The sequence below is a fragment of the Neovison vison genome, chromosome 3 (assembly GCF_020171115.1).
Source record: "Neovison vison isolate M4711 chromosome 3, ASM_NN_V1, whole genome shotgun sequence".
NCBI classification, from domain to species: Eukaryota; Metazoa; Chordata; class Mammalia; order Carnivora; family Mustelidae; genus Neogale; species Neogale vison.
This window is the reverse complement of record NC_058093.1, coordinates 74,832,279-74,859,030: the sequence shown is the minus strand read 5'-3', so window position 1 is coordinate 74,859,030 and position 26,752 is coordinate 74,832,279. Positions and strand designations below refer to the sequence as shown.

Sequence of the window (26,752 nt, the reverse complement as noted above, 5' to 3'; positions counted from 1 at the left end):
TTCTTTTAATGTACTGTTGAATCCTATTGGCTAGTATTTTGGTGAGCATTTTCGGCATCTGTGTTCATCAAGGGTATTGGTCTATAGCTCTCTTTTTTGATGGGATCCTTGTCTGGTTTTGGGATCAAGGTGATGCTGGCCTCATAAAATGAGTTTGGAAGCTTTCCTTCCATTTCTATTTTTTGGAACAGTTTCAGGAGAATAGGAATTAGTTCTTCTTTAAATGTTTGGTAGAATTCCCCTGGGAAGCCGTCTGGCCCTGGGCTTTTGTTTGTTTGGAGATTTTTGATGACTGTTTCAATCTCCTTACTGGTTATGGGTCTGTTCAGGCTTTCTATTTCTTCCTGGTTCAGTTGTGGTAGTTTATATGTTTCTAGGAATGCATCCATTTCTTCCAAATTGTCAAATTTGTTGGCGTAGAGTTGCTCGTAGTATGTTCTTATAATAGTTTGTATTTCTTTGGTGTTAGTTGTGAACTCTCCTCTTTCATTCATGATTTTATTTATTTGGGTCCTTTCTCTTTACTTTTTTTTTTCCAATTTATTTATTTTCAGAAAAACAGTATTCATTATTTTTTCACCACACCCAGTGCTCCATGCAAGCTGTGCCCTCTATAATACCCACGACCTGGTACCCCAACCTCCCACCCCCCCACCACTTCAAACCCCTCAGATTGTTTTTCAGAGTCCATAGTCTCTCATGGTTCATCTCCCCTTCCAATTTACCCAAAAGCACATACCCTCCCCAATGTCCATAACCCTACCCCCTTCTCCCAATCCCCCTCCCCCCAGCAACCCACAGTTTGTTTTGTGAGATTAAGAGTCACTTATGGTTTGTCTCCCTCCCTATCCCATCTTGTTTCATGGATTCTTCTCCTACCCACTTAAGCCCCCATGTTGCATCACCACTTCCTCATATCAGGGAGATCATATGATAGTTGTCTTTCTCTGCTTGACTTATTTCGCTAAGCATGATACGCTCTAGTTCCATCCATATTGTCGCAAATGGCAAGATTCCGTTTCTTTTGATGGCTGCATAGTATTCCATTGTGTATATATACCACATCTTCTTGATCCATTCATCTGTTGATGGACATCTAGGTTCTTTCCATAGTTTGGCTATTGTGGACATTGCTGATATAAACATTCGGGTGCACGTGCCCCTTTGGATCACTACGTTTGTATCTTTAGGGTAAATTCCCAGTAGTGCAATTGCTGGGTCATAGGGCAGTTCTATTTTCAACATTTTGAGGAACCTCCATACTGTTTTCCAGAGTGGTTTCACCAGCTTGCATTCCCACCAACAGTGTAGGAGGGTTCCCCTTTCTCCGCATCCTCGCCAGCATCTGTCATTTCCTGACTTGTTGATTTTAGCCATTCTGACTGGTGTGAGGTGATATCTCATTGTGGTTTTGATTTGTATTTCCCTGATGCCGAGTGATATGGAGCACTTTTTCATGTGTCTGTTGGCCATCTGGATGTCTTCTTTGCAGAAACGTCTGTTCATGTCCTCTGCCCATTTCTTGATTGGATTATTTGTTCTTTGGGTGTTGAGTTTGCTAAGCTCTTTATAGATTTTGGACACTAGTCCTTTATCTGATATGTCGTTTGCAAATATCTTCTCCCATTCTGTCAGTTGTCTTTTGGTTTTGTTAACTGTTTCCTTTGTTGTGCAAAAGCTTTTGATTTTGATGAAATCCCAAAAGTTCATTTTTGTCTTTGCCTCCCTTGCCTTTGGCGATGTTCCTAGGAAGATGTTGCTGCGGCTGAGGTCGAAGAGGTTGCTGCCTGTGTTCTCCTCAAGGATTTTGATGGATTCCTTTCTCACATTGAGGTCCTTAATCCATTTTGAATCTATTTTTGTGTGTGGTGTAAGGAAATGGTCCAATTTCATTTTTCTGCACGTGGCTGTCCAATTTTCCCAACACCATTTATTGAAGAGGCTGTCTTTTTTCCATTGGTCATTCTTTCCTGCTTTGTCGAAGATTAGTTGACCATAGAGTTGAGGGTCTATTTCTGGGCTCTCTATTCTGTTCCATTGGTCTATGTGTCTGTTTTTGTGCCAGTACCATGCTGTCTTGATGATGACAGCTTTTTTGATAAGTCTGGCCAGGGGTTTATCAATTATTAATTCTTTCAAAGAACCAGCTCCTACTTTCGTTGATTTGTTCTATTGTTTTTTTTTGGTTTCTATTTCATTGATTTCTGCTCTGATCTTTATGATTTCTCTTCTCCTGCTGGGCTTAGGGTTTCTTTCTTGTTCTTTCTACAGCTCCTTTAGGTGTAGGGTTAGGTTGTGTACCTGAGACCTTTCTTGTTTCTTGAGAAAAGCTTGTACTGCTATATATATTCCTCTCAGGACTGCCTTTGTTGTGTCCCACAGATTTTGAACCATTGTGTTTTCATTATCATTTGTTTCCATGATTTTTTTCAATTCTTCTTTAATTTCCTGGTTGACCCATTCATTCTTTAGAAGGATGCTGTTTAGTCTCCATGTATTTGGGTTCTTTCCAAACTTCCTCTTGTGGTTGAATTCTAGCTTCAGAGCATTGTGGTCTGAAAATATGCAGGGAATGATCCCAATCTTTTGATATCAGTTGAGTCCTGATTTAGGACCGAGGATGTGATCTATTCTGGAGAATGTTCCATGTGCACTAGAGAAGAATGTATATTCTGTTGCTTTGGGATGAAATGTTCTGAATATATCTGTGATGTCCATCTGGTCCAGTATGTCATTTAAGGCCTTTATTTCCTTGTTGATCTTTTGCTTGGATGATCTGTCCATTTCAGTGAGGGGAGTGTTAAAGTCCCCTACTATTATTGTATTTTTGTTGATGTGTTTCTTTGATTTTGTTATTAATTGGTTTATATAGTTGGCTGCTCCCACGTTGGGGGCATAGATATTTAAAATTGTTAGATCTTCTTGTTGGACAGACCCTTTGAGTATGATATAGTGTCCTTCCTCATCTCTTATTATAGTCTTTGGCTTAAAATCTAATTGATCTGATATAAGGATTGCCACTCCTGCTTTCTTCTGATGTCCATTAGCATGGTAAATTCTTTTCCACCCCCTCTCTTTAAATCTGGAGGTGTCTTCAGGCTTAAATTGAGTTTCTTGGAGGCAACATATAGATGGGTTTTGTTTTTTTATCCATTCTGATACCCTGTGTCTTTTGATTGGGGCATTTATCCCATTAACATTCAGGGTAACTATTGAGAGATATGATTTTAGGGCCATTGTATTGCCTATAAGGTGACTGTTACTGTATATTGTCTCTGTTCCTTTCTGATCTACCACTTGTAGGCTCTCTCTTTGCTTAGAGGACCCCTTTCAATATTTCTTGTAGAGCTGGTTTGGTGTTTACAAATTCTTTCAGTTTTTGTTTGTCCTGGAAGCTTTTAATCTCTCCTTCTATTTTCAATGATAGCCTAGCTGGATAGAGTATTCTTGGCTGCATGTTTTTCTTGTTTAGTGCTCTGAAAATATCATGCCAGCTCTTTCTGGCCTGCCAGGTCTCTGTGGATAAGTCAGCTGCCAATCTAATATTTTTACCATTGTATGTTACAGACTTCTTTTCCCGGGCCGCTTTCAGGATTTTCTCTTTGTCACTAAGACTTATAAATTTTACTATTAGGTGATGGGGTGTGGGCCTATTCTTATTGATTTTGAGGGGTGTTCTCTGAACCTCCTGAATTTTGATGCTCGTTCCCTTTGCCATATTGGGGAAATTCTCCCCAATAATTCTCTCCAGTATACCTTCTGCTCCCCTCTCTCTTTTTCTTCTTCTGGAATCCCAATTATTCTAATGTTGTTTCGTCTTATGGTGTCACTTATCTCTCAAATTCTCCCCTTGTGGTCCAGTAGCTGTTTGTCCTTCTTTTGCTCAGCTTCTTTATTCTCTGTCATTTAGTCTTCTATATCACTAATTCTTTCTTCTGCCTCATTTATCCTAGCAGTAAGAGCCTCCATTTTTGATTGCACCTCATTAATAGCTTTTTTGATTTCAACTTGGTTAGATTTTAGTTCTTTTATTTCTCCAGAAAGGGCTTTTATATCTCCCGAGAGGGTTTCTCTAATATCTTCCATGCCTTTTTCAAGCCCGGCTAGAACCTTGAGAATTGTCATTCTGAATTCTAGATCTGACATATTACCAATTTCTGTATTGATTAGGTCTCTAGCCTTTGGTACTGCCTCTTGTTCTTTTTTTTGTGGTGAATTTTTCCGCCTTGTCATTTTGTCCAGATAAGAGTATATGAAGGAGCAAGTAAAATACTAAACGGGTGGCAACAACCCCAGGAAAATATGCTTTAACCAAATCAGAAGAGATCCCAAATCGTGAGGGGGGAGAAAGGGGGTAAAAAGAGGTTCAAAAAGAAAGAAAGGAAAAAAAAAGAATTAAAAAAAGAAAATGAATAAAGAAAAGTATAAAAAAGAAAAATATATATATATTAGATAAACTAGTTAAAAAACGTTAAAAAGGAATAGGGTAAAAGTTAAAAAAAATTTTAGCAAAAGAAGAGAAAAAAATGCAAAAGAAAAAAATTAACTGCAAGACTAAAAAAATCACAGGGAGAAAGCCATGAGTTCCGTGCTTTGCTTTCTCCTCTTCTGGAATTCTGTTGCTCTCCTTGGTATTGAAACTGCACTCCTTGGTAGGTGAACTTGGTCTTGGCTGGATTTCTTGTTGATCTTCTGGAGGAGGGGCCTGTTGTATTGATTCTCAAGTGTCTCTGCCCCAGGCGGAATTGCACGCCCTTATCAGGGGCCGGGCTGAGTAATCCGCTCAGGTTTGCTTTCAGGAGCTTTTGTTCCCTGAGCGCTTTCCGTAGAGTTCTGGAGGATGGGAATACAAATGGCGGCCTCCTGGTCTCCGGCCCAGAGGAGCCGAGAGCCCAGGGCCCCACTCTTCACTGCGCCCTCAGAGAACAGCGCCAGTATCTCCCATCTGCCTGACCTCCAGCCGCGCTCTGAGCTCACCGAGCCTGCGACCGGTTCAAGGTAACCCCGAGCTGCGAGTTTACTGTCGGCTCTGTCTCTGTAGCTGGCTTTCCCGTTCCAATACCCGCAAGCTCTGTGACACTCAGACACCCCCGATCCTTCTGTGACCCTGCGGGATCTGAGGCCACGCTGACCCCGCGTGGGCTTTGCCCCGGTTTAGCCTCTGGAGTGATGTCCCTCAGCGGAACAGACTTTTAAAAGTCCTGATTTTTTGCTCCGTTGCTCCGACGCTTGCCGGGAGCCGGCCCCTCCCCCCGGGGTCTATCTTCCCGTTGCTTTGGATTCCCTTCTCCGCCAGTCCTACCTTTCAGAAAGTGGTTGTTTTTCTGTTTCTAGAATTGCTATTCTTCTCTTTGATCTGCCGATGGATTTGCAGGTGTTTGCAATCTTTAGATAAGCTTTCTAGCTGATCTCCTGCTAGCTGAAATAGTCTCAGCCTGCTACTTCTCCGCCATCTTGACTCCTCCTCTCTTGTCTCTTTTTTTATTAATGTGTTCTGTCACACCAAAGGATGTTGAATACCCTTTCATCCCAGGAATGAATCCCACCTGGTTGTGATGGATAATCCTTTTAAGGTACTGTTGGATCCTACTCGCCAGGATCTTGTTGAGAATCTTGGCACCCATATTCATCAGGGATATTGGTCTGTAATTCTCCCTTTTTAAAAAATGTCTTTTTAGTGTTTCAGAATTCATTGTTTATGCACCACACCCAGTGCTCCATGCAATACATGCCCTATATAATGCCCACCACAAGGCTCACCCAACCTTCCACTCCCCCTCCAAAACCGTCAGTTTGTTTCTCAGAGTCCACAGTCTTTCATGGTTCGTCTCCCCCTCTGATTTCCCCCAACTCACTTCTCCTCTCCATCTCCCCATGTCCTCCATGTTATTCCTTATGCTCCACAAAAAAAGTGAAACCATATGATAATTGACTCTCTCTGCTTGACTTATTTCACTCAGTATAATCTCTTCCAGTCCCTTTCATGTTGATACTAAAGTTGGGTATTCATCCCTTCTGATGGAGGCATAACACTCCATAGTATATATGGACCATATCTTCTTTATCCATTCGTCTGTTGAAGGGTATCATGGTTCTTTCCACAGTTTGGTGACTGTGGCCATTGCTACTATGAACATTGGGGTACAAATGGCCCTTCTTTTATTACATCTGTATCTTTCAGGTAAATACCCAATGGTGCAATTGTAGGGTCATACAAAAGCTCTACTTTTAATTTCATAAGGAATCTCCACTCTGTTTTCCAAAGTGGCTGCACCAGCTTGCATTCCCAAAAGTGTAAGAGGGTTCCCTTTACTCCACATCCTCTCCAACACAAGTTGCTTACTGTCTTGTTAATTTTGGCCATTCTAACTGGTGTAAGGTGGTATCTCAGTGTAGTTTTGATTTGAATCTCCCTGATGGCTAGTGATGATGAACATTTTTCATGTGTCTGTTAGCCCATTTTTATGTCTTCTTTTTAAAAAATTAACATATGATATATTATTAGCCCCAGGGGTACAAGTCTGTGAAGCATCAGGCTTACACACTTCACAGCACTCACCATAGCACATACCCTCCCCAATGTCCATATCCCAGCCACCCTCTCCCTAACCCTCTCCCCCTGGCAACCCTCAGTTTGTTTTGTGAGATTAAGAGTCTCTTAAAATTTGTCTCCCTCCCAAACCCAACACGTTTCATTTTTTTCCTACCCTACCCCTAAAACCCCCACTTTGCCTCTCAAATTCTTCATATCAGGGAGATCATATGATAATTGTATTTCTCTAATTGACTTATTTCCCTCACCATAATACCCTCTAGTTCCATCCACGTCATTGAAAATGTCAAGATTTCATTTCTTTTGATGGTTGCATAGTATTCCATTGTGTGTGTGTGTGTGTGTGTGTGTGTATATATATATACCACATCTTCTTTATCCATTCATCTGTTGATGGACATCTAGGCTCTTTCCATTGTTTGGCTATTGTAAACATTGCTGCTATAAACATTAGGGTGCACATGCCCCATTGGATCACTACATTTGTATCTTTAGGGTAAATACCAGGAGTGTGATTGCTGGGTTGTAGGTTAGCTCTATTTTCAACTTTTGAGGAAACTCCATGCTGTTTTCCATAGTGGCTACACCACCTTGCATTCCCACCAAAAGTGTAGGATGGTTCCCCTTTCTCCGCATCCTCACCAGCATCTGTCGTTTCATGACTTGTTAATTTTAGCCATTCTGAGTGGTGTGAGGTGGTATCTCATTGTGGTTTTGATTTGTATTTCCCTGATGCCGAGTGATATGGAGTACTTTTTCATGTGTCTGTTGGCCATCTGGATGTCTTCTTTGCCAAAATATTTGTTCTTGTCCCCTGCCCATTTCTTGATTGGATTATTTTTTCTTTCCGTGTTGAGTTTGCTAAGTTCTTTATAGATTTTGGATCCTAGCAGTTTATCTGATATGTCATTTGCAAATATCTTCTCCCATTCCTGTCAGTTGTCTTTTGGTTTTGTTGACTGTTTAGTTTGCTATGCAAAAGCTTTTGATCTTGATGAAGTGTCCCAATAGTTCATTTTTGCCCTTGTTTCCCTTGCCTTTGGCAATGTTTTTATGAAGAAGTTTCTGTGGTTGAGGTCAAAGAGGTTGTTGCCTATGTTCTTCTTAAGAATTTTGATGAATTCCTTTCTCACATTGAGGTCTTTCATCCATTTTGAGTCTATTTTTGTGTGTGGTGTAAGGAAATGGTCCAGTTTCATTCTTCTGCATGTGACTGTCCAATTTTCCCAACAATATTTGTTGAAGAGACTGTCTTTTTTCCATTGGACAACCTTTCCTGCTTTGTCGAAGATTAGTTGACCATAGAGTTGAGGGTCTATTTCTGGGCTCTCTAGTCTGTTCCATTGATCTATGTGTCTGTTCTCGTGCCAGTACCATACTGTCTTCATGATGACAGCTTTGTAATAGAGCTTGAAGTCTGGAATTGTGATGCCACCAACTTTGACTTTCTTTTACAACATTCCTCTGGCCATTTGAGGTCTTTTCTGATTCCCTACAAATTTTGGGATTATTTGTTCCATTTCTTTGAAAAAATTGATGGTATTTTGAGAGGGATTGCATTAAATGTGTAGATTAAATGGACGTTTTCACAATATTTGTTCTTCCAATCCATGAGCATGGAACATTTTTCCATTTCTTTGTGTCTTCCTCAGTTTCTTTAATGAGTACTTTATAGTTTTCTGGGTACAGATTCTTTGCATCTTTGGTTAGGTGTATTCCTGGGTATCTTATGGTTTTGGGTGCAATTATAAGTGGGATGGACTCCATAATATCTCTTTCTTCTGTCTTGCTGTTGGTGTATAGAAACACAACTGATTTCTGGGCATTGGTTTTTATATTCTGACACTTTACTGAATTCCTGTATGAGTCTAGCAGTTTTGGAGTGGAGTCCTTTGGGTTTTCCACATAAAGTATCATATCATTTGCAAAGAGTGAGAGTTTGAGTTCTTTGCCAATTTGGATGCCTTTTATTTCTTTTTGTTGTCTGATTGCTGAAAGTAGGACTTCTAGTATGATGTTAAATAGCAGTGGTGATAGTGGACATCCCTGCCATGTTCCTGACCTTAGTGGAAAAGCTCTCAGTTTTTCTCCATTGGGAATGATAATTGCTGTGGGTTTTTCATAGATGGCTTTGATGATATTAAGGTATGTACCCGCTATCCCTACACTTTGAAGAGTTTTGATCAAGAAAGGATGCTGTACTTTGCCAAATGCTTTTTCAGCATCTGTTGAGAGTATCATATGGTTCTTTTTCTTTCTTTTATTAATGTATTGTATCACATTGCCTGATTTGCAGGTGTTGAACCAACCTTGCAGCCCTGGAATAAATCCCACTGAATCGTGGTGAATAATCATATTGGCTAGTATTTTGGTGAGAATTTTCACATCTGTGTTCATCAAGGATATTGGTCTGTAATTCTCTTTTTTGATGGGCTCTTTGGTTTTGGGATCAACGTAATGCTGGCCTCATAAAATGAGTTTGGAAATTTTCCTTCCATTTCTATTTTTTGGAACAGTTTCAGAAAAATAGTATTAATTCTTCTTTGAGTATTTGGTAGAATTCCCCTAAGAAGCTGTCTGACCCTGGGCTCTTGTTTGTTGGGAGATTTTTTTTTTTAAAGATTTTATTTATTTATTTGACACACAGAGAGAGATCACAAGTAGGCAGAGAGGCAGGCAGAGAGAGAAGAGGGAGGCTCCTCGCTGAGCAGAGAGCCTGATGCGGGACCGGATCCCAGGACATTGAGACCATGACCCAAGCTGAAAGTAGAGGCCCAACCCACTGAGCCACCCAGGCACCCCCATTGGGAGACTTTTGATGACTGCTTCAATCTTCTTACTGATTATGGGTCTGTTCAGGTTTTCTGTTTCTTCCTGGTTCAGTATTGGTAGTTTATATATCTCTAGGAATGCATCCATTTCTTCCAGATTGTCAAATTTGCTGGTGTGTAGTTGTTCGTAGTATGTTCTTATAATTGTTTGTATTTCTTTGGTGTTGGTTGTGATCTCTCCTCTTTCATTCATGATTTTATTTATTTTGGTCCTTTCTCTTTTCTTTTTGATAAGTCTGGCCAGGGGTTTATCAATCTTATTAATTTTTTCAAGGAACCAGCTCCTAGTTTCATTGATTTGCTCTTTTTTTTTTTTTTTTGGTGTCTATTTCATTGATTTATGCTCTGATATTTATGATTTCTCTTCTTCTACTGGGTTTAGGCTTTCTTTGCTCTTCTTTCTTCAGCTCTTTAGGTGGAGGGTTAGGTTGTGTATTTGAGACCTTTCTTGTTTCTTAAGAAAGGCTTGTATTGCTATATATTTTCCTCTCAGGACTGCCTTTGCTGTGTTCCACAGATTTTGAACAGTTGTATTTTCATTATCATTTATTTCCATAAATTTTTTCCATTCTTCTTTAATTTCCTGATAGACCCATTCATTCTTTAGTAGGATCCTCTTTAGCCTCCCTGTATTTGGGTTCTTTCCAACATTCTTCTTGTGATTGAGTTCTAGTTTCAGAGCATTGTGATCTGAAAATATCCAGGGAATAATCCCAATCTTTTGGTACTCGTTGAGACCTGATTTGTGACCCAGGATGTGATTTATTCTGGAGAATGTTCCATGTACACTAGAGAAGAATTTGTATTCTTTTGGTTTGGGATGGAATGTTCTGAATATATCTGGACGTCTATCTGGTCCAATGTGTCATTTAAGGCCTTTATTTCCTTGTTGATCTTTTGCTTAGATGATGTGTCCATTTCAGTGAGAGGGGATGTTAAGTCCCCTACTATTATTGTATTATTGTTGATGCCTTTCTTTGATTTTGTTATTAATTGGTTTATATAGTTGGTTACTCCCATGTTAGGGGTCTAGATTTTTAAAATTATTAGATCTTCTTGTTGGACAGACCCTTTGAGTATGATATAGTGTCCTTCCTCATCTCTTTGGCTTAAAATCGAATTTATCTGATAACAGGATTGCCACCCCAGTTTTCTTTTGATGTCCATTAGCATGGTAAATTGTTTCCCATTTCCTCACTTTAAATATGGAGGTGTCTTTGGGTCTAAAATGAGTTTCTTGTAGACAGCATATTGATGGGTTTTGTTTTTTTTTATCCATTCTGATACCCTGTGTGTTTTGGTTGAGGCATTTAGCCTGAGCTAAACCCGGCCTGTGACTGAGCATTTCTGTCTCTGATGCAGAACTCTGTTTGAAATCTCCAAACCCAGCAGATTCCTGCTGCACTGCTCTTCTAGCAGATGAAGGTGGGTCTCCCTGGATCTGCCACTTTTGGGGTCCCTGCTCAAAGAGCAGTGGTCTGACAGTGCTGCGGATCACAACTTAAGGTAACCCCAAGTTGAGAGCTCACTCCTCAGCTCCGTCTCTGTAGCCGGCTTCTCGCTCTGATACCTGTGAGCTCTGCTACACTCAGACACCCCCGATCCTTCTGTGATCCCACAGGACCTGAGACCATACTATCCCCGTGAGGACTCCACCCCAGCTTAGCCTCTGGAACAATGTCCCTAAGTGGAGCAGACTTAAAAAGTTCGAATTTTGTGCTCCATTGCTCCACCACTTTGCTTTGAGCCTGCTCCTCTCCCGTGCGGTCTATCTTACCATTGCTTCGGATTCACTTCTCCGCACATCCTACCTTTCAGAAAGTGGCTGATTTTCTGTTTCTAGAATTGCTGCTCTTCTTCTTTTTGGTCTCTGGTTGGGTTTGTAGGTATTCAGAATGATTTGATAACTATCTAGCTGAACTGCTGCAACCTGATGTCATCTCAGCCTGCTACTTCTCCGCCATCTTGACTCCTCCAGCATGTCTTCTTTGGAGAAGTGTCTGTAATTCTCCTTTTTGATAAGGTCTCTGCCTTGTTTTGTGATCAAGGTAATGCTAACCTCATAGAATGAGTTTGGAAGTTTTCCTTTTGTTTCTATTTTTTTGAAACAGCTTCAGGAGTATAAATATTATTTCTTTGAATGTTTCATAGAATTCCCCTGGGAATCCATCAGGCCCTGGACTCTTGTTTTTTGGGAGGTTTTTAAATCACTGCTTCAATTTTGTTACTAGTTATTGGTCTACTCAGATTGTCAATTTCTTCCTGTTTCAAAACAATCTTGGTAGTTTATAGGTTTCCTGGAAGGCATCCATTTTTTTTCCAGGTTGCTTAATTTATTGCCACATAGTTGTTGATAATAATTTCTAATTTTTCTATTTCCTTGGTGTTAGTCATGATCTCTCCCCTTTCATTTATAATTTTATTAATTTGGGTCCTTTCTCTTTTCTTTTGGATAAGTCTGGCCAGTGGTTTATTGATCTTATTAATTATTTCAGAGAACCAGGTTCTAGTTTTGTTGATCTGCTCTACTGTATTTCTGGTTTCTAATTCATGGATCTCTGCTCTAATCTTAATTATTTCTCTTCTCCTGCATGGCTTAGGCTTTATTTGTTGTTCTTTCACTAGTTCTTTAAGGTATAAAGTTATCTTGTGTATTCAGGATTTTTCTATTTTTTGAGTAAGGCTTGGATGGCTATGTATTTCACTCTTAGGACCGCTTTTGCAGTATCCCATAGGTTTTCGATGGATGTGTTATCATTCTCATTGGTTTCCATGAATTGTTTAATTTCTTCTTTAATTTCCTGGTTGACCCAAACATTCTTAAGCAGGATGGTTTATAGTTTCCAAGTGTTTGAATTCCTTCCAATTTTTTCTTATGATTGAGTTCCAGTTTCAAAATGTTGTGGTCTGAGAATATGCAGGGAATAATCTCAGTCTTTTGGTATCAGTTGAGACCTGATTTATGACAAAGTATTTGGTCTATTCTGGAGGAAGTTTCATGTGCACTAGAGAAGAATGAGCATTCTGTTGTTTTAGGGTGGAATGTTCTGTATATATCTATGAGGTCCATCCCATCCAGTGTGTCACTGAAAGCTATTGTTTCTTTGTTGATCTTCTGCTTAGATGATCTGTCTATTGCTGAGAGCGTTGAGGTCACCTGTTATTAAAATGTTATTAACAATACATTTCTTTAGGGTGTTATTAACAATACATTTCTTTGGGTGGTTCAGTTGGTTAAGTGTCTGCCTTCTGCTTAGGTCATGAGCTCAGGGTCCTGGGATTAAGCCCATCAGACTCTCTGCCGAGCAGGGGGATGGCTTCCCCCTCTCCCTCTCTGTCTCTTTCAAATAAACAAAATCTTTAAAAAAAATGTTCCTTGGGGCGCCTGGGTGGCTCAGTGGGTTAAGCCTCTGCCTTCAGCTCAGGTCATGATCCCAGAGTCCTGGGATTGAGCCCTGCATTGGGGCTCTCTGCTCAGTGGGAGGCCTGATTCGCCCCCGCCCCCGCCTGCCTCTTTGCCTACTTCTGATCTCAGTCTGTCAAATAAATAAATAAAATCTTTAAAAAAAATGTTCCTTTATTTTGGTTAACAATTGGCTTATGTAGTTGGCTGCTTCCATGTTGGAGGCATAGATACTTACAATTGTTAGATCTTTTTGTTGGGTAGACCCTTTAAGAATGATATAGTGTCCTTCTGTGTCTCTTACTACAGTCTTTAGTTTAAGATCTAATTTGTCTGATACAAGAAGTGCTACTGCAGCTTTCTTTTGAGGTCTGTTGGTACGAAAAATTGTTCTCCATGCTCTCGCTTTCCATCTGGATATATCTTTAGGTTCAAAATGAGTCTCTTGTAAGTAGCATATGGATGTCTTTTTATCCAGTCTACAACCCTGTGCCATTTCATGGGAGCATTTAGGCCATTCATGTTGAGTGTGATTATTGAAAGATATGATTTTATTGCCATAATGTTTCCTGTGAAGTCCTTGTTTATGTAGATTATCTCTGTAAATTTCTGGTCTATGTTACTCTTGGGGTCCTTCTTTTACAGAACCCTCCTTAATATTTCTTGCAGGGTCAGCTTGGTAGTCACATATTCTTTCTGTTTCTGCCAATCTTGGAAGCTCCTTGTCTCTCCATCCATTCTCAATGACAGCCTTGCTGGATAAAGTATCCTTGGCTGCATGTCCTCCTCATTTAGTACCCTGCATATGTCTTTCCAGCCCTTTCTGACTTGCCTGGTCTCTGTGGACAGGTTTGACATTACTCTGAAGTTCCTCTCTCTGTATGTAAGTAATCTCTCCCCCCGCCCAGCTGCTTTCAAGATTGTTCCCTAGGATCCAAGATTTTCAAATTGTTGACTAATATATTGACTAATATATGTCATCAGTCTGTTCTCATTGATCTTGGGAGGGGTCGTCTCTGTCTCTTGGGCATAAGTACTTATTTCCTTCCCCAGATTAGGGAAGTCCTCAGCTACAATTTGCTCAAATATATCTTCTAGACCTCTCTCTGTCTCTCTGTCTCTCTCACTCTCCATTCCCTCAGAGATCCTAATAATTCTGACATTGGAAAGTTTCATGGCATCATTAATCTCTCTCAGTCTGATCTTTTCAGCTTTCAGGAGTTTATCCCAGGCTTCCTTGGCTTCCTTCTATCACCTTATTTTCTAGCCCACTAATTCATTCTCTACCCTGGCTTTCGGAGTATCCAGTTTAGACTGCATTTCATTCTTAGCTTTTTAAAGTTCAGTTCAATTAGGTCTCATTTCTGCCCTTAGAGATTCTATATTGTTGCTAATATTTTTCTCAAGCCTAGATATCAACTTTACAATTGTTACTTTGAAGTCTATTTCTGACATCTTGCTTGTATCCATATCCATTAGGTCTATGACAGAGGCCACAGTCTATGATTCTTGTCTTGTTGGGGGTTTCTCCTCTTAGTCATTCTGTTGAGGGGTGGTTGAGGGAATGTATGGAGTCCAAAGTATTAACTACGACCCAAGTAAGATGCACCTGTTTTATAGGGAAATTAGGGTTGTCATCCTCTTGTTCTTCCAGAATGTCTTCTGGAGGAGGGGCCTGCTGCATTGTTACTCAGGCAACCCTGCTTGGGCAGAGTTGCCCTGCCCCCAGTGTGGGGAGATGGTCTCAGTGAAAACTGTTTTTTTGTGGCTTTTGTTCTCTGGTGGCTTTCCCTAGTGGCTTTCTGAGTCTCTTCCAAGAGTCAGAGCAGAAGTGATTGCATCCAAACCCCTGTCTCAGAATAGAGAGATCACAGTAGAGGAATAGAGGAAAGCTCTTCACTGAGCTTTCCAGGCCACACTGTTTCTATTTCTGTCTGAGGTAAAAGTCTAAAAACCTAAAAACTTCAGCCTCCCCGGTTTTGTGCCCCACAGCAACAATCCCAGAGGAGTGTTTTATAGGGAACCCAGGGCTGGGCACATCTCTGCCCTTTGTGCTTCTAAAACCATGAGCCTCCCCTGAATCCTGTCTGTAGGCTTCACACTAAAGTCCTTTCCCTGTCACTACCAGTCTACAAGTTTGTGCCTGGTCCCAGGGGAGGATGCTTTTGTTCTCTGGTATTATCTCGTTTTCTTGGCACCAGCTTATGGTGGCTCTCACTCCTTTCTCTTTATCTTCCAATATCTACACATAGAATCACAGGCCCCTGCTTCATACCTCGAGACCTCTGGAGATACTCTGTAGAGATTGAAATATATCTTCTTACATTTCAGGCTAATTTTATGGGTGTTGAGAATGGTTTGGTAGGGGGCGCCCGGGTGGCTCAGTGGGTTAAAGCCTCAGCCTTCAGCTCAGGTCATGATCCCAGGGTACTGGGATTGAGCCCTGCATCAGGCTCTCTGCTCAGCAGGGAGCCTGCTTTCCTTCCTCTCTATCTACCTGCTTCTCTGCCTACTTGTGATGTCTGTCAAATAAATAAAGAAAAACTTAAAAAAAAAAAAAAGAATGGCTTGATAGATATCCAGCTAAATCCAGGGGACCAGTTGAAATAGGGTTCCCTATTATCTTCCACCATCTTTTCCTGTTTCTGAGTTCCACATTTAAATTGGGAATAATAACTCTCAATTCACAGTGTTGTTCTAATGATAAAATGAAATAACGTGTATAAAACATGTAGCACAATGCCTAGCATTCTAAGAGGAGCTTACAAAATATTAGTTTCCTAGTCTTCCTTCTCTTTGGTTAAGCCTTATAACCTATGAATTCTTTCTCATCTGGTCTATATTCTTTTCCCTGGGCTTGGCATTACTGTTGGTATATATGTCAAAATTTCTTAATATCATTTGGTTCTCAGTGGCTGCTCTAGGTAAAGCAAAGCTTTAAGAATGTATATTTGTGGTTAAGAGAACTAGGCTTTCAATTAGACTCCATTCCTAACAGTCACAAATGAAAATCAATTTTAAAATAATAATACAAATAAATGTAAATTTTTTATAAAATTGGCAAATAAATAAGTTAGTCATTTCCATAAATACAGAATTTAGGCTCTTAATCTTAAAATATTCCATGTTATATCCTCTCTTGTTAACACCAGAGATAACAGCTGGAATAATTAATAATTAATAAAGTAACTGTTGCTTCTGTGTGCTCGCTTGTAAGAGCAAAGGTACTGGGTCCAGACTATTGGCTAAGTTAAAGTCTTGGCTCTATCACTTAGTAGCTGAGTAACTGAGCAATTACTTAACCTCTCTCTGACTCAGTTTTCTGTAAAATATAGATATAATAGTACTTACTTCAAAATGTTGTTACGATCATCAAACAAGTTATTATAATGCCAAGTGCTTAGAAGAGAATCTGCCCCATAGAACGGCTATACTGGTATTAGCAATTTTTGTTATCCTCTCTGAATAGGACAGTGAAGACCCAGCATATTACATACTCCTATACTCCTACCTATCTCTACCACCATACTCAAGTAAAGACTATTTCTGCATTAAAGGATAATCTCATTATTTGTCTTGAGTTCAATAGCATGATTAAATAAAGCTTACTTTGAGCATCTCAAGAGCCATACTTGTTCAATGGGCATTTAATTACTAGTTTAAAACAAAAAAGGGGGCACCTATGTGGCTTAGTTGGTTAAGCGTCCAACTCTTGATTTCGGCTCAGGTCAGTGGTCTCAGGGTTATGAGATGGATGCTTGCATCAGGCTCTGTGCTGGATGTGGAGCCTGCTTAAGATTCTCTTTCTCCCTTTCTCCCCACCGTCTCTCCCCTGTCCACCCCCTGCCTCTCTCTGTTGAAGGAAAAAAAAAAAAAAAAAGATAGTTGTATTTTTTTTTCTGCTTGTGACTTAATAATGCTCATTTGTTAGAAATGTAGGTGAGATCACTATCCATATAGAAAATTGCTATTAGCACTTGGTATACCGCCACCTTCTAGACCTTTATATAAACATGAGCACAGTCACAGGCACATAGACACCTGGTTTTTGTTTTGTTTTGTTTTTTTAGATTTTTTGTTTATTTATTTGACAGAGACAGAGAAATCACAAGTAGGCAGAGAGGCAGGCAGAGAGAGAGGGGAAAGCACCTCCCCTCTGAGCATAGAACCGGATGTGCGCCTTGATCTTAGGACCCTGAGATCATGACCTGAGCTGAAGGGAGAGGCTTAACACACTGAGCCACCCAGGCCCCTGCCTCCAACACATTTATCAAAGAAACACCTAACCAAACACAAAAATAATGGAATTAACCTATACATGCTATCTTATTACCTGATTTTTTAAAAAGATTTTATTTATTTATTTGACAGAGACAGATCACAAGTAGGCAGAGAAGCAGGCAGAGGGGGAAGGGGAAGCAGGGCTCCCTGCTGAGCAGAGAGCCCAATGCTGGGCTCTCCCAGGACCCTGAGATCATGACCCGAGCCGAAGGCAGAGGCTTAACCCACTGAGCCACCCAGGCACCCCAAACCAGGAAGTATTTTAAAATTCAGGTAAATACAAACATATTTATCTTACCTAAGCCTTTAAGTTTTTTGGAATGTTCTATTTTAAAGTTTTATTGAGAGGTGTTTGGGTGGCTCAATTGGTTAAGTGTCTGCCTTCAGCTCAGGTTGTGATCCCACAGTCCTGGGATGGCGTCTACACATTGGGCTCCTTGCACAGCAGGGAACCTGCTTTTCTCTCTCCTCCCTCCTTGTGCTCTCTTTCACTATCTCCATCTTTCTCCCTCAAATAAGTAAATAAATAAAATCTTTTAAAAAATAAAGTTTTGTTGATGCAGTGGTGAAGGGTAGTAACCGCAACAACACCAAGTCAGATGTCCTAACACGATGCGACTCTGTTAGATAGTAATCTGGACTCCATGACTATCATGTTCCTGGATGGTCTGCCTATAAGCCTAGAACATTGTGGAACCATGAGTTGATACAGAGGCACATGTACCATTGGAAGGCAAAGACTTTTTTGTCAGTTCTGTACTTATTTTAGAGGAACATAAGATCTGTCAAATCTTACAGTGATAAAATACCAGCATTGTCTATCATTATAACCACTTAAGAAAAAGGAAAATTAAGTAGAGAATTAGAGCAAAGATTACTGATGAATAATAATGTGGTTGTCTGAGTATCTGACACATCTTCTCTCATAAGGGCCTTTTAAAAGATGCATTTAGTGCTTCTCTGTTTCTAAGGGCTTATGGCCCAGTACTTTGAACTATATAGTTCAGCTAATTTTCCTTTGGAAAAGAAATTGACCAGAGTGATGGTGACATAGGATTTATTTCAATAACAGGGAAAAAAACAAATGAAAACCACATACTTTCTTCTCTTAACTGGGATATGATAATCTGATAAACATAATCATAGCATGTTCTCTCTTTATCATTGTTTTTCAGATGTAAAAATGTGCACTTGCTTTACACTTAAAGATGAACGGCTAGCTGACCTTTCTTTCCAACTCCAGCAGCATTTTGTTTTGCAGATAATCTGCTTCATTAATGAAAATCAGAAGCAGCTTGGAATATTTCGTGCATAATTAATTATCTTGGCAAGAAGATTTATGAATGTAATTTTTCTCAATTGCTCCAATCAGGCATAAGTGAGACAAACAAATAAATTAAAACTAAGTTATTCATGGTCTCTTTGTACAAGACAGTGTCAAGGACATCTAAGAGAATTAAGTAAGACATAAAGGCAGATAATTTCTTTTTACTACCCAGATTGTACATACTTTTAAGATACAAATCTTTGCAGGGGGGACAAAGGGTAATAGAATTCACATTTGGAAGGTTTTATAATTTGAGTACCATGTTTATCATAATGGTATAACCATACATAATCATATTCCTTGTCAATAGGCAATTAAAATGACATCAAAATGGCACATATAAGCACAGCCTCAGGATACCAGTCTTGTACCTACTTGGTGGGCAGCTATAAAACGTGTGTGTGTGCATGCACACGTGTACATACACACATACGTGCAAGTATATTCTCCTTTATATGATACAATCTTCTAAATACAACTTAGAGCTTGAATGGTTGACCTGCTTAAATTAATATGAGATAAAATAAAAGTGCCTAGTATAGTGGTAAGTGTTTTGTTTTCTTTTGTTTTAAGTCTCTCTGGGGAGATTAGGTGGTGCAGTAGGTAGGCTTCCAACTCTTGCTTTCGGCTCAGGTCATGATTTCAGGGTCGTGAGATTGAGCCCTGTGTCTGGTTCCACACTCTGTGTGGTGTCAGCTTAAGTTTCTTTCCTTGGCTCCCTCCTGCTCATTTTCTCCTCAAAAATGAATAAATATGTCTTTAAAAACAACCTCTCTGAATGCAGGTTTCTAACATTGACTGGCATAAAACCACAATAAAGGTTGAATTATCTTGCAGATACTGGTATCCAATAGCTCAGCCCAGTAACAGACATACATAACTTTCCAGGCACTCATAGATTAAAATTTATTTCAGAGTTTTAGCACATGGGCTATCTCTATAATTTGCTCTAAGACATACCAGCAGTAGATGCAAAGTATCTGAAAGTACAGGAGAAGCATAGGATTTTGAAAACAATAGAACCTCCTCTAATTAGAATGTACGCTAACCATTATGCCAAAGTGGTTAGCACGCACTCATGCTAAGACACTGATGTCTTAGTGCAGTGCAATGACATTGCATGTCAGAAATCCTGACAGAGCGACTCTGACGCAGATAGTGTGGATATAAATTCTAGCTTTTACATTTATTAGCTACCTCAATGCTTCAGTTTTCTTTTCTGTAAAATGAAAATAATATCTATAGATTTTTATAGATTTTCTATAAAAATAAACAATGTTATATAGGTAAAAATGCTTAGAGCACAACTTTCATATGGTAAGTGCTCAATAAATGTTCATCTGGTCACCATATTGCTCTATACATTGGTGGGTACTTTCTGAGCTTTACTGGATAACCACTGATGCATAAAATCCTGCACATTGGCCAGATCTCACATCAACTCTCTAAATTACAAAAAAATCTTAGCTTTCTAAAACATTATGATGTAGAGGGGAAATAAATGCCATTTAACAGCTTGGTAGTCAGCCAAGTTTCAGAAAGTCAAATTTATTTGTAAGATAAATTTTAAAATTAATTTTTTTCTCTTTAACTTTCTTCACCCTTTAGCTATTTTTTTTTTTAGCTCATTTATACTTCTTACGGTTGATTATGTAATCATGAGCTTAGTCTGTCATTTCTACATACTCTTCAATTGACCTACCAACTTTTAATTAGGCACAATTATTTAAGCTCCCTAATCAGCCGTGAGAGGACTGGGGACACACACTGTGACCAAATAACACTGTCTGCAGTAGTAGGACTGATGACAAAACTGTTTGGTATGGGTGCTCCCTGGGAAGGTTCTGCATTGATACCCGATCCTCAAACCCTCCCATCCCGTGGCAGGGATAGCTGCTGCTACCTGAGCTATCTACTAAGCTCCAGCCTCTCTGTGGATCTCTTCCCACCACCCTGAACTCTGTTTCCTCTCTGCCCCTGGTGCTGGAGATTGTTGGCTTTTTTTTCCTCCTCAAAAATACTACGACCCCAAACTGGCCAGAAAGTGGGACTCATTCCCTCTTTTGCTGTCACTCTCTGGTCCCCAAAGACAAGCAAATGGTATGATTAATTTTTATGCTTTTTAAGATTTATAAGCAAACAAAATAAATAGAATACTTGGAAAGAATGGCAACATCTCTTAACATTTAACAGTTATTTATCCTGTCAATATGATAGGTTCTGACTCTCATTTTTTTCCAACAAACAAGAATCTGGCTAAAGCTTCAGTATGAAACCTGTTTGGCTGCATGGCATAGGAACTGGATGGTAATGTGAAAATGTCAAACTTTCATCCCTCTCCTAAGTAACTCTATAATGTCTATTCCCTCCTTCCTTCCCTTCTCTCCCTTCTCTCCCTCCCCTGCCCTTCTTTCCTTCCTTCCTTCCTTATCTATCTCTCTCTCTCTCTCTCTCACACACACACAATGAATATAATTAGCTTCAGATCACTTATAGTGGAGCCCTAGGTTATATTGAGCAAACTGTTCCTTAGATATTTTTGGCAGAAATGTACATTGCTGGGACACTGGGCTAGTCTCTGTTTCCTTTCTTGAAATAAAGGCTTTCTTCTACTGCTGAGAAGATTTGCCCCAATGAGTCAGAGGTAATACTAGAAATAAAATTTGGGCCCAGACACATCCACCATACTGATTTTAGCTACTGGAGTAAACAGCTTTCTTCCATTAAGTAGCTGAAAGTGAAGTGCCTACATAAACATAAACAAGAGTTGAGGCCAGTCTTGGGAAGGGAGAAAGTCCTTAGTGACATTATTCTTGCTATATAGATGTGAGAAGAAAAATGATATGCCAACACAAATCAGAATAATTAAATACATAAAATTGTGATCCTAGACAGGGAATTAGATTATCTATGAAGCTGTTTATAAAGTAAAAAAAAAAAAAAAAGCTTCACGACAGACAACATATCTTAGCTTTCCCACTACCCATCAACAGAGAACACTAGGATTCCATAATTTGTTGAGGAGATACTAGTACCTTCCAGTTGACTTCCATAATTCCTAGAGACTTTCCAAATTCCAGAAAAGAAATATTGTGAACATTATCCTCCTAGAATCAATGAAATAAAGACCAAATAACTAGTAATTGGCTAATAACTGGTTAGCCAATAACTAGTCCCACAATCTATCTAAAAAGAAACCCAACCACATTTTTGACAGTAATTCTTCTTTCCTCCCTGCTCCCAAGTCCTCACTTATAAACATTAATGACACAGCTTTAGTGCCTCTTTCCCTAATCTACATGATCGCCCAATGGAGCAAATGGATATTTGAAGTTTTGTTATTGCCTAATTAAATACAGAGCACATTTGACCATATGGTCTAATACAAAAAAGAATGTAAAAAATAAAAAAAACATTATGGGAGATAAAATAGTTGTTATAATGCTAACATGCCTTCAAAAACAAAGTAGATGTTAGAAGTGTCACCTGTGGCTATCCACTATGATTGAAGACACTTTGGTATATGTGTGCATTTTTGATACTTGCAAGAGAGATTATCAAAAAATCTTGGGTTAAAGAAGATAAATAACTGATGTCTTTTACTCTCCTTTATCAGTTTTTGTCTCTAGTAGTAACTGGTTATTTGTCAAGAATTGTTCACACATGGAAAAGAAAATAAAAGTAATTTGAAGAGATTTTCATCTTCCCTTAAGCATTTCTGTTAAGGTGGTTTGAATTGCTTATTGCTGGCTCACCTCCTCCAGCATACTTTTAAACAAAGTTCAAAAAACAAGATCTGATCTTGGATTGTAGAATAAATTGCACAAAAAGAGATGGGTAGTTTTTTTGGCAGTCTGATGTATCGCTTTGGGCTGCCGCAGAAGTTCACTTCTTGCCACATGAATTTTTTCTTCTTGACTGTCAGAGTGCATTTTTCTATTGCTGGTGCTCCCATGTATTAGTCCAATCTTTGGAATTCTCAGTTTGCACTTGCTGTTGCCTCTCTGCCCATAGCTGGCGTTTTCTTCTCAGGCAAGTCTACTAATGGGCCTGACCCACACCTGTGCTCTTGAAGGCAATATTTCCACTGAGCCCCAGTGGTAGTCCGCAGAAACTTTTTCTGTGTTAGACTTTCTAACTACGGTGTTGCATTTTGGTTTTTATCTTAAGAATGTTCGTAAAGGGGCACCTGGGTGGCACAGTGGGTTAAAGCCTCTGCCTTCAACTCGGGTCATGATCTCAGTGTTCTGGCATCGAGCCCCACATCGGGTTCCCTGCTCAGCAGGAAGCCTGCTTCCCCCTTTCACTCTGCCTGCCTCTCTGCCTCCTTGTGATCTCTGTCTATCAAATAAATAAAATTTAAAAAAAAAAAAAAAGAATGTTCATAAAATAGCCTGATAAGAACCATTTCTCTCCCCTGGAATCCTCTGGTTCTGCAGATGGAGGTGATGAGAAGAAAAACATTAAACAAGAAAGTGTGAATTCTGACCATGACATTTTTGTCTGTGGGATTTTCCTCTTATTGGTTGTGTGACCTTAAGCAAGTTGCTAAACTCATAACACTCCTGCTGGGTGTGTTTCCTAATCTGCTGAAAAAGAAAATCTCTCCACAGAAGAGGGATATAAAGATTGAATGAGGTAACTTGTAACCTGCCTAAGGTAGTCCCTGAGCTCTTTCTGCCAAAGGGGAGGGGTTCATTTCTCTTCCTTCCTTCATTTTATCTCATAGCAGGGTGTTGAAGTGGGGATGGGTTGTCCAATAAACACAAACTAACCTTTCCTCTTCCTGGTATGTTCCTGGATCCACTCTCCTTCATGTATCTTCAGTCACTGTGCCTGCAAAAAATGCTTAAGTCTCATCTAATAAATAAAGAAAAAAGTGTCAAGAGGCCCTGTTGTTGCCTCTGCCTCCTTAAAGCTGTCATCGGATCTCTCCTTTACTAAACTATTGGGTTTCTTTGGAAGTGTCATTAGTTCTACTTCCTTATCCTCCCCTCAGTGGTCCATAAATGCTTACCAATTCAGAACCATTCTTTTGACTCTGCTATTTTAAATTGCCCTTAATTAAAACTCAGTCCTTAGATCTTCACTTAACCAATATGGATAGTCTAAATATCCTTGAATGACAGAACTGTTCAATAAAGATATAACTCAAGTCACATATATGATTTGAAATTTTCTAGTAGCCACATTAAAAAAGTGAAAAGCCATATAAAAAGTAAAAAGCAATAATACATTTTATTTAACCTAATGTATCTAAAATAATACTTCAATATTTAATCAGTACTAATATCCTTAACAAGTATTTGTATTATTTTTTTATACAAAGTCTGTGAAATTTGCTGTGTATTTTATACTTAGAGCACATCTGACTTTGAACTTGGTACAATCCAAGTACTCAATAGTCATGTGTGACTAGTGGCTACCATATAGGATCTTGCAGGTCTACATACAGCGTTTGAGTGAGTTTTCCTGGCAATTCTTTCTCATTTCCAAGGCAGCTCTTGGTTTTCATTAAACATTCCTAATTGCTTCTGCTTTGAATCTTTACTGACTTCCTTTCTCTTTCTATCTTCCTTTATTCTCTGATAGGTGTTCACCTTCTCCCCACAGAGAAAGATCTCCATCCCTTCTCTATCTTTGTTCTATCTCCACTGGGCACTGAGTACCTAGAATGTCATGTCAAACTGGTGGAATGATCATGAACACATTGCTTAGTTGGAGCTGAAAAGTAGGAACTGAGAAGAGAGGAGAAATGTTCTAATTTTCTCCTTAATCTATCACTGCCCAGAATCGATTTCTAGGGCATACTTTGAATGTTTTTTTTCTTCCTTCTTTTCTGCATCCCCTGAACCCTTGGTTTATGTTCCCATCCTTTTGCAAGGATCATGTTCTACAGAATGTCCTGATGCATCATTTACTGTTCTTATCACTCAGGCTTTTGAACAGCAGCAGATTTAATTTAAATACTTATAAAAAGTGCTCTTGGAATATCTGTGCAGCTGTCTGCAGTAGCTACTTGTGGAATGCAATGACTAATTATTAGGTGCCAGAATATTATGGTTGACACACTCTCAGCAACTTAGGGTGTCGTGCTTTTACATCAGAAGGACTCGGAGAACCTATCCTGTGCGTATGCCACAGCACTACACAGTAAATCTGATCTAAAAGACTACTCATGTATGTGATGCCTCATGATGAGAAGTAACACCCTGACGATGAACTACTTACTTCTGAGTTTTATGCCAACTTGTTTTTATGTTTCCTCCCAGGGTGTATTTGGTAGTAAAAATGTGTAGATCTAAAGAGTCAGCATGCTTTATCAGGAAGGTATGTGATCAGAATACACGGAATACCAACATAGATCTTTAACTACATTCTCTTATAAGGAATAGTGTTGCTGTATAGGAATAGTATCCTTTGGGGGTTGAAAAAGTATTTGCCAAATCTAGGGGATGAGGTCAGTAGATGCCTTTTAAAAATCAAAACAACTCACTCCTCGCCAGCTTTCATCACTGCTGGCATGCGCCAGATGACAAGTCTTTGACTCACAAAATTGAACAGGATTATCTGAGGGTTCAGGGTTCTCACCTGTTTTCAGAGATTAGCAAACACCTGTTTGTACTCGTTTTTTTTATTCACTCAGATACTATATTAACTTTCCCTATTAAAGCATTCTTGAGATTTGTGAGTTCCTCCCATGTTAGCTAAGAATAAATAAAACTCACTCCCAGTACTTAGTAAATGCTCTCTTAAACTTAGTTATATTCATGATCCATGTTTCTTTGATGAAACCTTTAAATCATTCCTCTGGATGTGGTTTTAAATAAGTTCACTGCATCTTTTGTGAGAAACTACTTTTATAAAAATTAAATAAATTAGTGAATAAACTTTATAGATCTTGATAAAATACTCTTTTTGTGTTCTAATATGCATATTGTACATAACACCTAGTTCTGATTGGGATAACAGAAAGATTATCTTCAAAAAATTGTTTATACCTATATAATACTTTAGATATAGAGATTGGCAAATGTTTATATTGTGTACAGGTTGCCAAGTATTATTCTAAAAAAATGAAATATACTTCGTATGAAAACTGCTACAGAGTTACCATTATTTTTTAATTGCACTGACGGTAGGTAAAAATGCTGGTTAGCAAAGATTTCCAGTTAGCAGAAAGTTGGAGGAACCCTCTTACCCCAAATTGTACTTCTTATTCCATGCTGAAAAATGCTAAGTGTTAGTATAACCATTTGATCTCATAATCAGCTTGGTGATAACAGCCCTGTGATGATAATGGAATGTTCTATTCTAAGTAACCCCTAACTTGACTGTTGTGTAGTGGGTGTGTGGTGAGAAGGGAGGTGTACATTTACTATGTGGAGCTTCAGGACTAACTAGCTTTCTCTTCGACTACCTGCTTTGCACATTTCTCTATGTTATAAGAGTTCAGAGAAATCCCGAGGTGGTTGGAGGCAAGACAACCTGGGCTGGAAAAAAACATAGTACATTTGTTTGGGCACCACACACCATTTTGAATGGGATGCCAGGATTCATTCTTCAGTCTTGAAGTAGTTCCTCCTGAAGGCCAGGGCTGTAAGACTTTGGGTTACCTAAGATGGCAGCACGGCACAATGAAAAGAGCATGTATTTTGGAATAATGTAGGTTTGGAGACAAACCTGGCTCTGCCACTTACTATATGGCCCTGGATAAGCCGCTTCACCTCTCCTCATCTCTGCAACGATGATATCATACTTGTTAGAGAGTTGTTGAGAGAAATAGAGATGATGCCCAAAAAGCAAGTAGTAGCAAACTGTCTAGTATGTTGTGGGCTCTTAAGGATCAGTACCTGTGATGTGATCATGGAGATAGCACTGTGTAGGATCTGCAAGTAAAACTCTCTTTAATTTAACTGAAATAAAGAATCTGCATCCAGGGGCTTCATGTCCATTTACGTTACCATTTAAAAATGCACAGCTTCTTTCAAGGCCTTTGTTATTTGTTGTTTCAACACTGAGTAAATCATGTATTGTAAATCAAGTCTAAATGAATGTGAGTCATGCCCTTAGCTATTTATAATATCAGTAGAATTTTAATAACTTCTCCACTTATTTTCTGATTACAGATTTTCAACAATTATAGCAATTGTGTTGCTGAAATATTTTTGTATTGTCTTTTTATAGTGGAAATATAATTCTACATATGCTGTCTAATATCTTCATGTATGTTTATATAACTGTACTCAGATTCATATTCTTATCCAGGGAAGATTTATATTCTAAAAGAATGCATGATTTATAGACTGTGGGAATCTATTCTTGTTCTTCATTGTTAGGAGATTTTGAATTATTTC

At 39.1% G+C, this 26,752-nt stretch overlaps 1 protein-coding gene across 8 annotated transcripts in view; it reads left to right on the top strand.

Moving 5' to 3' along the window:
- The window catches only part of CCDC141 (coiled-coil domain containing 141), a 226,410-nt gene that overhangs the window by 84,463 nt on the left and 115,195 nt on the right, over positions 1-26,752 (top strand). The window lies entirely within an intron of this gene.